Consider the following 13248-nt stretch of genomic DNA (forward strand, 5'->3'; position numbering starts at 1 on the left):
TGGTTTTGTTGAGTTGGGCTTTTGATCAAATCAAGCTGAGATGGTTTGGGTTTGGTTCAATTGATTTGGGTTAAGGATTTTGGACTCGAACCAAGTTGGTTCAATGGATTTTGTGTAAGAATTGAGTTGGTTCAAGGCTGGTTCAGTGAAATTGAGTTTGGTTCAGTGAATTTGAGTTTTGAGTTCAATGGAATTGAGGTTGGTTCGTAACGGTCTCAGCCCTCACTCTGAGTCGGCTTTGCTGCAATCGAGACCAATCCTTGACATGCAAAGCGCCGCTTTGAACCGATTGGAGCTGAGAGGGCCAATAGAGTCTATTATTTATTTTGTATTTTTATTTTTGAGTTTAAATGTAGTATTTATTTTGTTATATTATTCCTCGCTAGTGCTGTTGTCTGGGCCTCGTGAGGAGCGAGTGCCTGCGCAAGAGAACCTGCATGGACACCAGTAGTGAGTTAGAGCGGCTATTATTTTAAATAAATTGATTTAATTATCATTATTTTTGAAATAATTGTTTAATGACTAAGATTTTGGAAATAAATGTTTAAGTATTTCATTTTTATCACTGTGATTTCATAGTATAATTGAAATATACTGTATATTTGTTTCGCCATTGAGTGCTCATGATAACCGTATTGATACATCGCTTTGTATAATTATAATGATTTGTGGAATAGTGAAAATACATGTATATGTGATTTAATTATTCAATTTCATGTATTTATTTTACCGGGTAGTATATGCTTTGATCTGGAGTGATTTGCGTAAACCACGTGAGTATATTAAAGATGCTTTTACTCCAGCATCAGTAGTAGAATTGGTTTTCATTCACTGTATAGAGAACGTGGTACGCGGATCCGGGCTTTCACCGGCATTACGCATCGTTATACTTTTGCGCATCGGCTGGTGGAAAAATAAATGGTTATTTCCGATGCAATACTTGTCCCGAAAAAGGATCCTCGTGCTATGATTTATACGCATGGTACTATCGTCAGATTTACTTTCGATGGTTTTCGACGCGACGGCTAAGGCCCCGACTCATCGCGAGAAGGGGTCCCCACGCCACTTTAGAGGTGGCGTGGTGGACCCGCGTATTGATTATACGAGGGCCAGCCTGCGGGAGTGTAGAGCCCGATCGGATATTCATCGGTAGTCGGGTCACCGATCGCGAACCCAATGGGTCAACGTTAAGGACATGAGTTCTCGACGGTCAACCCAGCTGCCATCTGCCAAGGTTTAGAGAGTTTCTAGACCCACGTTAGAGCTGCGAGGTGTATTGCCGATTTCAATTTCGAGAGTTACGTTATTTTCGAATCATGACGAGCCTCTCACGAATTTATGAGCTCGAGAAAAATCAAATCGATGTTGATTTATGTTGAATTTATGTTTCAAGAGTTCTTTAAAGATTGTATTTTTGCTAGAATTCGGTATTTTTGGAAAAATTATTTCGAAAGTTTATTGGTATTTATAGTAGCTTTTTATATACCGTATTTAATTATTTGAAATTATTAGCCACCACCACCAACCGAATGTCGTAGATCGGCAGGGAGCGTGACCCTAGATCGCTCGATCGAGCAGTAGAGCCAGTCGGGGTTGAATCCGGGATCGCAGTGGGTCCCCTTCCTTTCTTTCTACTTCTATGGTCAGTCAGATCTCAGTAGCCATTGCACTCATGCAAAATTCGAGTGATTATATTTATTGTATTTATGTATTTCAACACTGATAGCTGTGTGAAAAATTGTAAATTGTGATTTGTAGGCCTGATTTTGTTTTAAAATAGCAGTGTCGGGCTTCCAGCTAAAAGGGAATTTTTAACTCGATGAGCCACATTTACCTAAGTAGAAGGGGGCGTGGTGGACATCTTTGGCGACGAGTCGTGAGCCTGAGATATCCTGGCTTGGTAGAGATCACGGCCAGTGATCCGAGCCTAAGTTTAGAAGTCATGTCTAGACTTAGAGGGTTTAGTAGTGATTAGATGTAGAAAGTTAACGCCCAATAGAAGTATTTAGAGTCTCCAATCGGGTTAAAACCTAAGTCGTACGTCGATCGAGGACCGATAGTAGATTTTGACATTTGAGACAAAGAGTCGAGAAAGATCGCGATCGTGATCATCGCGTCGAGATATTCTGTCGAATTGGTTTTTATCTAAAATGAGTTAACCAAAAGACGCCAAAGAAACGTGTCTCGACGCTCTTTATTGATCGATACATAGTGATTCTGCAGCAGGATTATTTACTATCGAGCGATTTGTAGCAAGAGAAACGGAGGCTCTCGGAACAAGTAAGTGAAATTCAAAATGATATCGATGGATAATCGCTAAGAAATTTCGAGATACGAAATTTTCTTTAAGGGGAAGGATTGTAATACCTCGAACCCGCTGATAATCAGTAGAAAAATATACTGCGGTATTACTTATAGTGGTAGTAAGATTTTTCTCGTGATTAATCTTGTTGAGAAACCCCAAGTGAAAAGAATAAGGACCTAAGTGTAAAAGTTTTTAAAAGATTTTGGGTTAAAGAATAAATGAAAAGGATGGACATGAAATGTTTATGGAAACCGAGGACTGAAAGGTAAGATGGAAGGGATCTTTTTGAAATGTTGTTTTATAATCCAGGGATCATTGGATAATCTGAAAGGACCTTTTGAGAATACTATTTCACAATTTAAGGACCATTTGGGGAGTTTTTCGAGGGACTGTTTTTGTAAGAAATTATGTTTTCAGGGACTAATAGTGAATTTTCGGCTGAAGAGTTAATCGGAGAGAAAAATCTAGAGCTGCGTTGTTCATCTCTTCTCCACCATTTTCACTCAAAGAACCTGAGAGTTATGAAGAAATGGGAGAAATTAGAGGTTTTATAGCGAGAAAGATTCGAGATCGCGGAGTGAGTTCAGCGGAGTGGCTACTACTAGCTTTAGGGTACTTCTCTTGGTGTTGTTTTTGTTTAATGTTTGTGATGTTTAGATGTCATGTATTTTTGGGTGATTTTCTGGAGGAAATAACGAATTTGTTTTTGAGAAATCATGATGGAGTTGACGAGAGTGTTGTTGTGAAATTATTTCCGCTGTTAAAAAGCCTTGTATGAAATTGTTGGATTCACGACGCAGTCTGCAGGATTCACCGTAGCACATCTGAGATTAGGGTTTGGTTTACTAATTAAAGTTGATGATGATGATGATTAGCGCGTTGTATCGAGTGCTAGATTAAACTATGATTGAATTGCTTTTGTGGAGATGCGTTTGATCAAATGAGTTCGGTGGCTGGGTTTGGTCAATTGATCGTGGTTAGATTTTGAATCGAAACCAAGTTGGTTCAACGGATTTTGTACTAGCACCGAGACAGTGCTTTGATCCGATTAATTGCTCGACGAATGATTAATGCGTGTTAATGACGACGGTTAGATTGAAATCGGTTGAGTTGAAACTGGGTTTTGTTGAGTTGGGTTTTGATCAAATCAAGTTGAGATGGTTTGAGTTTGGTTCTAATTGATTTGGGTTAAGGATTTTTGACTGAACCAAGTTGGTTCAATGGATTTTTGATGTAAATCTGAGTTGGTTCAGGCTGGTTCAGTGAAATTGAGTTTGGTTCAGTGAATTTGAGTTTGGTTCGATGGAATTGAGGTTGGTTCAGAATGGTCTAGCCCAATTTGAGTTGGCTTAAGTCGCAATTGGAGACCAATTTGATTATGCAAGGTCGAGTTTGAACCGATTGGGTGAGTAGCCAATAGAGTCTATTATTTATTTGTATTTTTATTTTTGAGTTTAAATGTAGTATTTATTTTTGTTATATTATTACATTAGGGTGCTGTTCAGCCTTGGGAGGAGTTCCGAGGTCTAAGAAGGAACCCAAGGACACCAAAGAGTGAGTTGGTAGTGGCTATTATTTTTAAATAATTGATTTAAATTATTATTATTATTTTGAAAATAATTGTTTAATGACTAGTATTTTGAAATAAATGTTTAAGTATTTCATTTTATCATGTTGATTTCTATATATAGTTGGAAATATAATGTATATTTGTTTCCCGTATGATGTATCATGATAATCCAGTATTGATACATTCAGCTTTTTGTATAATTATAATGTATTTGTGAATAGTGAAAAATACATGTATATGTGATTTAATTATTCGGTTCATGTATTTATTTTTTGATGGGTATATATGCTTTGATTTGGAGTGATTTGCATAAACCATGTGAGCATATTAAAAGATGTTTTATCGGCGATATAGTAGAATTGGTTTTCATTCCTGGTATAAGAATGGTATCGTGGATCTGGGCTTTACTGGCATTATGCATTGTTATACTTTTGGCATTGGCTTTGTGAAAAATAATGGTTATTTCCGTGATGTGAATACTTGTCCGGAAAAGGATCCCCGTGTTACGATTTATACGGATGGTATTATCATTGTATTTACTTGATGGTTTTGACGCGACGGGCTAGGCCCGACTCACTGCGAAGAGTGGGTCCCACAGGCCGCCTTTAGAGGTGGCGTGGTGGACCCGGGTGTTGATTACCACGAGGGCCAGCTCTGGTGGGATGTAGAGCCCCTGATCGGATATTCATCGCAGTGGCGAGTCACCGACCGGTGAACCGACTGGGTCAACGTTAAGGACATGAGTTCCTCGACGGCTCGAACCCTAGCGGCTACCGCCAAGGGTTTAGAGAGTTTTCTAGACCATGTTATCGTCGGGTGAGTGTTGGGTATCACAGTATTTTGAATTTGAGATTTATGTTATTTTTGAATCGTGACGAGGCGCTCTCTCACGAAATTTGTGTTTTCGAGAAAAATCAAATCGATGTTGATTTATGTCGAATTTATGTTTCAAGAGTTCTTTAAAGATTGTATTTTCACTAGAATTCGGTATTTTTGGAAAAGTTGGAAAATTATTCGAACAGATTGGTATTTATGTGCTTTTATATATACCGTATTTAATTATTTGAAATTATTAAGCCACCACCCGACCAACCGAATGTCGTCAGAGCTGCAGGAGGCGAGACCCTAGATCGCCTCGATCGAGTATAGAGCTAGTCGTGGGTCGAATCCAGGATCTGCAGCGGGGTCCCCTTCCTTTCTTTTCTATTTATGGTTGTCAGTGATCTCAGTAAGCGGTTGTACCGCAAAATTAGAGTGATTAGTATTTATTGTATTTATGTATTTGAACATGTACTTGGTGAAAAATTGTAAATTGTGATTCTGGAGGTCCGATTTTTGTTTAAAAAGCAGAGTGTCGCTCAGCTAAAAGGGAATTTTTAACCGACGGGCGCACATTTACCTAAGTAGAAGGGTGGAGTGTGACATCTTTGCATCGTCAGTCAGAGGTTGAGATATCCCGTTTGGTAGAGATCACGGGTTGTGATCCGAGCCTAAGTTTAGAAGTCATGTCCCAGACTTAGAGGGTTAGTAGTGATTGACAGCAGTTAAGCGGCCCAATAGAAGTATTTAGAGTCTCCAACTCGGGTTAAAACCTAAGTTGCATATCGATTGAGGACCTGATAGTAGATTTTTGACATTTGAGACAAAGAGTCGAGTAGTGTACTGTGATCGGGATTACGTGTTGAGATATTCGTCGAAATTGGGCTTTTTATTCAAAATGAGTTAACTTAAGGATGCCAAAGAAAGGTGTTTGGATGCTCTTTATCGATCTGATACATAGTGAATTTAGCAGTGATTATTTACTATCGAGAGCGATTTGTAGCAAAGAGAAAGCATGGTCTCGAACAAGTAAGTGAAATTCAGATGATATCGATGGATAAATGCTAAGAAATTTTCGAGGACTGAAATTTTTTAAGGGGAAGGATTGTAATACCCACGAACCCGTGGATAATCATAGAAAATATACTCGGGAGTATTACTATAGTGGTGATAAGATTTTTCTACTGATTAATCTTGTTGAGAAACCCCAGTGAAAAGAATAAGGACCTAAGTGTAAAAAGTTTTTAAAAGATTTTTGGGTTAAAGAATAAATGAAAAGGATGGACATGAAATGTTTATGGAAACCGAGGACTGAAAGGTAAGATGGAAGGGATCTTTTTGAAATGTTGTTTTATAATCCAGGGATCATTGGATAATTTGAAAGGACCTTTTGAGAATACTATTTCATAATTTAAGGACCATTTGGGGAGTTTTTCAGGGACTGTTTTGTAAGAAATTATGTTTTCAGGGACTAATAGTGAATTTCAGCTGAAGAGTTAATTGAGAAAAAAATCTAGAAAGCTGCAGTTGTTCATCTTCTTCTCCACCATTTTGCTCACGATGAATCCCGAGAGTTATGAAGAAATGGGAGAAATTAGAGGTTTTTAAGGAGAAAGATTTGGAGATCGCGGGAGGGAGTTCACGGAGTGGCTACTGCTTGGTAAGGGTCTTCTTTGGTGTTGTTTTTGTTTAATGTTTGTGTATGTTTAGATGTATGTATTTTTGGGTGATTTTGGAGGAAATAATGAATTTGTTTTTGAGGAAATTATGATGGAGTTGATGAGAGTGTTGTTGTGAAATTATTTTTTGTGTTAAAAACCTTAGTATTGAGTGATGAAATTGCTTGGATTGGTGGAGAAGTTTCATCGGATTCTTGTAGCATCACCATGACACCGAGATTAGGGTTTGGTTTAGTTAATTAAATTGATGATGATGATGATTAAGGTGTTAATGATGATGGTTAGATTGAATTGGTTGGGTTTTAACTAAAGCTGAAATTAGTTGAGTTGAATTGGTTTTGTTGAGTTGGGTTTTGATCAAATCAAGTTGAGATGGTTTGGGTTTGGTTCAATTGATTTGGGTTAAGGATTTTGGACTGAACCAAGTTGGTTCAATGGATTTTTGTGTAAGAATTGAGTTGGTTCAAGGCTGGTTCGAGTGAAATTGAGTTTGGTTCGAGTGAATTTGAGTTTGGTTCGATGGAATTGAGGTTGGTTCGAGAATGGTCTAGCCCAATTTGAGTTGGCTGAGTGCAATTGGAGACCAATTTGATTATCATGGTCGGGGTTTGAGACCGATTGGAGTGAGTGGAGCGATAGAGTCTATTATTTATTTGTATTTTATTTTTGAGTTTTAAATGTAGTATTTATTTTGTTATATTATTACATAGGGTGTTGTTCAGTCTTGGGAGGGAGTTCCAGGTCTAGCAAGGAACCCAAGGACACCAGGTGAGTTGGTAGTGGCTATTATTTTAAATAATTGATTTAATTATTATTATTTTTGAAATAATTGTTTAATGACTAGTATTTTGAAATAAATGTTTAAGTATTTCATTTTATCATATTTGATTTCATATATAGTTGAAATATCACGTATATTTGTTTGCCAGTTGATGTTCATGATAATCAGTATTGATACATTAGCTTTGTATAATTATCGTATTTGTGAATAGTGAAAAATACATGTATATGTGATTTAATTATTCGTTCATGTATTTATTTTTGATGGGTATATATGCTTTGATTTGGAGTGATTTGCAGAAACCATGTGAGCATATTAAAGATGTTTTTATCGGCATTGTTAGTAGAATTGGTTTTCATTCCTGGTATAAGAATGGTATCGTGGATCCGGGCTTTTACTTGGCATTATGCATTGTTATACTTTTTGGCATTGGCTTTGTGAAAAATAATGGTTATTTCCAGTGATGTGAATACTTGTCACGGAAAAAGGATCACGTGTTATGATTTATACGGATGGTATTATTCTGTATTTACTTGATGGTTTTGATGGTGGCGGGCTAAGGCCCGACTCTGCGATAGTGGGTCCCCACGGGCCTGACCTTTAGAGGTGGCGTGGTGGACACAGGTGTTGATTACCACGAGGGCCGGTTCGGGTGGGAGTGTAGAGCCACGGCCCGGATATTCATCGAGTGGCCGGGGTCGCGACAGCGTGAGCCCGATGGGTCAGCGTTAAGGACATGAGTTCCTTGGCGGCTCTGAACCCTAGCCGCTGCCACGGCGAAGGTTTAGAGAGTTTTCTAGAACCATGTTATCTTTGGGTGAGTGTTGGGTATTACTGTATTTTTGAATTTGAGATTTATGTTATTTTTGAATTGTGACGAGGCGTCTCTCACGAAATTTGTGTTTTTCGAGAAAATCAAATTGATGTTGATTTATAGTTGAATTTATGTTTCAAGAGTTCTTTAAAGATTGTATTTTTGCTAGAATTACAGTATTTTTGGAAAAGTTGGAAAATTATTTGAGCAGTTGGTATTTATGTACTTTTATATATACTGTATTTAATTATTTGAAAATTATTAAGCCACTCACCGAGCCAAATCGAATGTCTTTGTGAGCTGGAGGCGAGGACCCTAGATTGCCCTGATTGAGTATAGAGCTAGTCGGGGTTGAATCCGAGGGATTGCAGTGGGTCCCCCTTCCTTTCTTTCTATTTTATGGTTGTTGTGATCTTGTAAGCGGTTGTACCCGTAAATTAGAGTGATTATATTTATTGTATTTATGTATTTGAACATGTACTTGGTGAAAAATTGTAAATTGTGATTTGTAGAGTGCGATTTTTGTTTAAAAGCAGGTGTATCGGGTTTCAGATTAAAAAGGGAATTTTAACTGATGGGTGCCACATTTACCTAAGTAGAAGGGGTGGGTGTGACATGGACAATAGGAACATCCATGACGTTTGGTCCAACAATTCTTGTATCTACTATGTGAGCCAAGTATACCTCACATCCCTTGCGTACAAGTTTCCTTGCTTCCACAGAAGATATTACACACCTCGAAAGAACCTTCCTTTCACCCTCAAACACAACACTCAGTCCATGAGAGCTTTGCAAAGTTACTTCCTTCTTGAAGCGATCCAATGGAAGCCTTATGCCTATTTAACCGATCCATACCAAGTATGGCGTCAAAAATCTCGCATCTCCAATGGAATCGGATCGCCTCAAAATCTACACCCTTCACTTTGATAGGACATCCACGAAAAAAACTACCTCCTTGATAATCTCTTCACCCAGAGGTATTTGTATCAGAAGTTCACAGTCTAATAGGGATGCTATTCTATCCGTATGACATGAAAATGCAGTGCTAACAGAAGATCTCTCTGACCCTGAGTCAATCAATACATATGCATCATCTTTGAAAAAAATGATATCATTACACTGTAATCACGTTGGGTCATCCTCGGCTTCCTCATTGGTCAGTGGCAAAAACTGCAGTCCGAGAACGGATCCGAGAGTCGATGCTTTGCTCCACCTTGTGGACTATTACTAGCGACAATCGATCCGGTAGGGGACAGCGGTGTAGAAGTAGTAGGCGGTACACCCTTAGGTCGACTGCTGTCGTCCGCGGGAGGAGGTCTTGAACCTTGTTGTCTGACCTAACTACGGACATCCTGACTTAAGGTGACCATTCGCCCAGTCGATAGCATCTGCGTGGTTCGCAGCATGGACCGGATGGAATCTATTGCGGTTACGGCATCCGGGAACATTTCCGGTTGATTTCCCTCCATAGCGCCACTCGCGGATGTAGCACCCTTTCGATTGCCGACTTGTCCCTAGCGGAGTCCGTAGAGCTGGATCTCGAAAAAAACCGAAGAAGTACCCTCACTCTTCTTTGCGCTTGGACGGCCTTGAAAAATCGAGTTTCTTCTCTTGGCCAAATTTTTCACGGCGTTTACCTTGAGAACCAATTTCTCGACCCTCAATGCTAATCGAACCACTTCTTTTGAAGCTTTGATTCCCGATGACTCGCCATCTTCTCTACGATACTAAGATTCGATCCTGCCTCAAACTTGGAACATAAAGCTTCTTCACCACCAACAATTTCGGTACAAAATTTGCCAATTCTTTCAAATCTGCTTCATATTCTGCCACTGCCTTATTTCCCTAAACCAATTTCATGTACTCTTGTCGCTTCTGGTCACGGTGAAATCGAGTGTAATATTCTTCATCAAACTCATGTAGAAAATCTGACCAAGTCAGTGGTATTTCTGAACGACCCTTGAGAGTTTCCCTCCAGATCCTTGCTCTATTTTCCAAAAGCCTGACTGCAACCTTTAGTTTCAGCTCATCTTCTATGCCCATGTCTTCAAAAGTAGCAAGCAACCTCTTTAACCATTCCTTGGCAGCCATAGCATCACCTGAACCATCAAAAGCATTACATCCCAACTGTCTTGCTTCCTTCAGTAGCTTGGACAAAATTAAGCTCTGACTAATTTTACTGTCTTCCACTGGTGCTTGCTGAACTGAAGGCATTGGGGGTGGTGGTGGTGGTACAGACACTGGCTCAGTATGGGGCTGTCCCCTAAACAAGCTCCAATAACCAAGGAAATCATGATATTCCTGATATGTCGGTCGACGACCCACGAGCATCCCAATATGCCTTAAAGCTTTGGAGAGCTTGGTGGTGGTGCTACTCCCAGGGGTTACGGTTTGAGGTACAGGGACACGGAACTCCAGGGAGCATGCACGTAGCCGCCACGCAGAGCTCATGTCCCTGAATTGACCTCTCGCCTATGGGGAGAAGGAGGTTGAGCGGGGAGTAGGTTCCCCGGAAGGAACACTAGCTCCTCGACGCGCACGTGGGACGCTAGTCTCGGCATTCTAACCGAAAAAGAACAAAAGAGAGACAAATTTTTTTAAGCTTAATTCCTATATGCACTTATGCTCAATGCAAATCGATGAATGGATCCACTAGTCTTTAAGGAAATCAACAATTTTAGAATTTAAACTAAGATCAATGTAAACCTCTAGCTCTGATACCACTAAAATTGTCACGCCCCGAACCCTAACCGGGACGCGTGGCAACCGCCACGACGACAAGAAGTGGGTCCCACAACGGCCCCCACTTTCGTGTCGCCGTAAGACTCAATATAAACCTCGTTATCACAATTATATAACTAGAAGACAACATAATAAAATATCACAAATAGGGTTCCCTAGTACTAGGAACCCTAAACACAAGTAGCAACAATAATGAAAGACAAAACCGGGGTTTTTAAGATACAACCCGAAAAATATAAATACAAGAACCACATATAAGGTCAAGTCTAGTGGATCCATAGAGGGTACATGCATACTATAACAAACCTAAATAAGAAGTGCAGATAAACCTCTCATCGCAGACAAAGACAACTCAGTCCAACGTCGCAGATCCCGAAAAGATAAAAAGGGGAGTGGTGAGTAACAGAGGTTACCCAGATGAGTGGTGTCAAGATAGATGTAAAGAGAGTGATAAAGTATTTCAAATGGTAATTCAAAAGAAATAATAATAGCATATAAAAATCGGGTCCCAAGTATTCAACATATTAACAAATAACACAAGATTCATCAATAGTAAAAAGCAAATAACATTTTTAAAACATAATGAACATAGCTCCAAAAATACAGTCGGCCTAAAAACAGCTTCCCTACACTAATCGTGGGTCACGACTAGTCGTGGGACCACCAAGGAGTTTTTTTAAAACTTTTTAAAAATTTAAAAAGGTTGCCTTTTCTTGGTGTTGGCCATTGAGATCCCCGTGTGGTGACCCTGGGTTTCTCACATAAAAGAACCCCCTGTCAATGGCTCCGCGCACCTCTTGACCAGGGTAAACCAGGGTTAACCACGCCGCCTCCCATCAGGCCGGACCATGGAACCCCACACTGCAGTGTCGGACTAAAGTCCGCTGTCACCATCAAAACTAAATGCCACAACATAATTCTTTCTAACTTCCAATTCAAATAATCCATCATACAATGTTTAAATATGGAAATGTACATCAAACCATATCTCATTTGCATATAAATACGGAAATGCAAGTAAACATGTTTCTTTCAAATAAATAGGTATAAGCATTCTAGTCTTAACCATTTCAAGTAAATTCGTACTCAAAATATATATATATATCAAAGGAAGTCAATTTATCATCAAGTTTATGTGATAAAACACATGAAGAAATACTTTAGTCCTCTTATTAAATCTATGCAATTATAAATTTAACCACTCACGTAACCCGACTCGCTCTCGTCCCCGAGACGCACTCACTGATCGGCGAGCTCCTTCCTCTTGGAGGACGCCGCCACCTAGATACAAAGCAGGAATTCAAATTTTTAATGAACATAAGAATGATAATCACAAGAAAATTTATAAAATACGATTATACATGTCTAATACAAAATATTAGGGTTTTAGGGCAAAACATCGTCATTTTGGATCCAAACGATCTCGAATGGAGTAAAAACTAGTTCCAATGAGTTCGAGGGTAAGAAGAGCTTCAATGTGGACCAAAAGAAATACCGGAAAAAGGCTCAAAATTTTCGGTGCTACAGTAATTTCATGATTGCTACAAATGAACTCGAACCTTATACTATGGATTTTTCTCCCAATTTACAACTCTAAATCGAAAAATTTTCTTCTACAACATCCTCATACATGTATTATAAATCATTGGCTTCAATTTAAGCCTATGGATCATCATATTCATGGAGAAATCAAAAATTTTTTTATATTTCTAAAAACAAGGAAATACGGGTGAAATACAAAAACAAAAAAACATTGGATATAAGGCTTACGGATTCGGGAGTGAGAGAGGAATGAGTTTGGTATTGAAGTTCACGGAAATTCTCGCCGGAAAATTTTTTTCTTCTAGGGGTATGCTCGGCCGAACAAGAAGAACAAGAAGCAAGGAAGCAAGAAGTGAAGAAGGAAAAGAAGGTTCCGAGTTTTTCTCTCTCATTCATTTCATTTTAAAAAGGAAATGACCTAATTGCCCTCTTAATAGAAAAAAATCATATAAAATGGATCCAAAATGACGAATTGCCCCTGATTTTTCACATAAAAGCTACCATGCAAACATGCAAAAATGCCACTACTACTAAATGACCATTTTATCCCTAATGCAAGCATAAAAAAAAATCTAAATAGGCCCGAGGTCTAAATCAGGACAGGGTACAACATCCTTGATGCTATGACGGAGGAGGAATCGATCAAAGTTGGTGACGAAGCGCCTCCAAAGCCGCAGAAAGACCTCCTCTCAAACCCCTAGCCGTCTCAACCCTCAAGAGCCGCACAAAAAGATGAGAAAGAATAGGGCAAAACGGCTATTTATAGGCCTTAGATCGCGCTCGCATCGCGTGCCCTCACGCCGCGTGTGGATTTTCCACGCGCCGTGGGCTGCGAGGACTTTCACGCGGGCGTGGAATTTCCACGGCAGCGTGAATGCGAATTTGCTACAGTACTTTTCACAAAACGCGATCAAGTCACTCTTCTCTTGAGGCCACATGTCCGGGCACACGTCCATGTGGTAGGCTATAAAACTTTTCTTCATCGATGTATCTTTG

This window comes from Dioscorea cayenensis, chromosome 1 (genome assembly GCF_009730915.1).
Source record: "Dioscorea cayenensis subsp. rotundata cultivar TDr96_F1 chromosome 1, TDr96_F1_v2_PseudoChromosome.rev07_lg8_w22 25.fasta, whole genome shotgun sequence".
Lineage (NCBI taxonomy): Eukaryota > Viridiplantae > Streptophyta > Magnoliopsida > Dioscoreales > Dioscoreaceae > Dioscorea > Dioscorea cayenensis.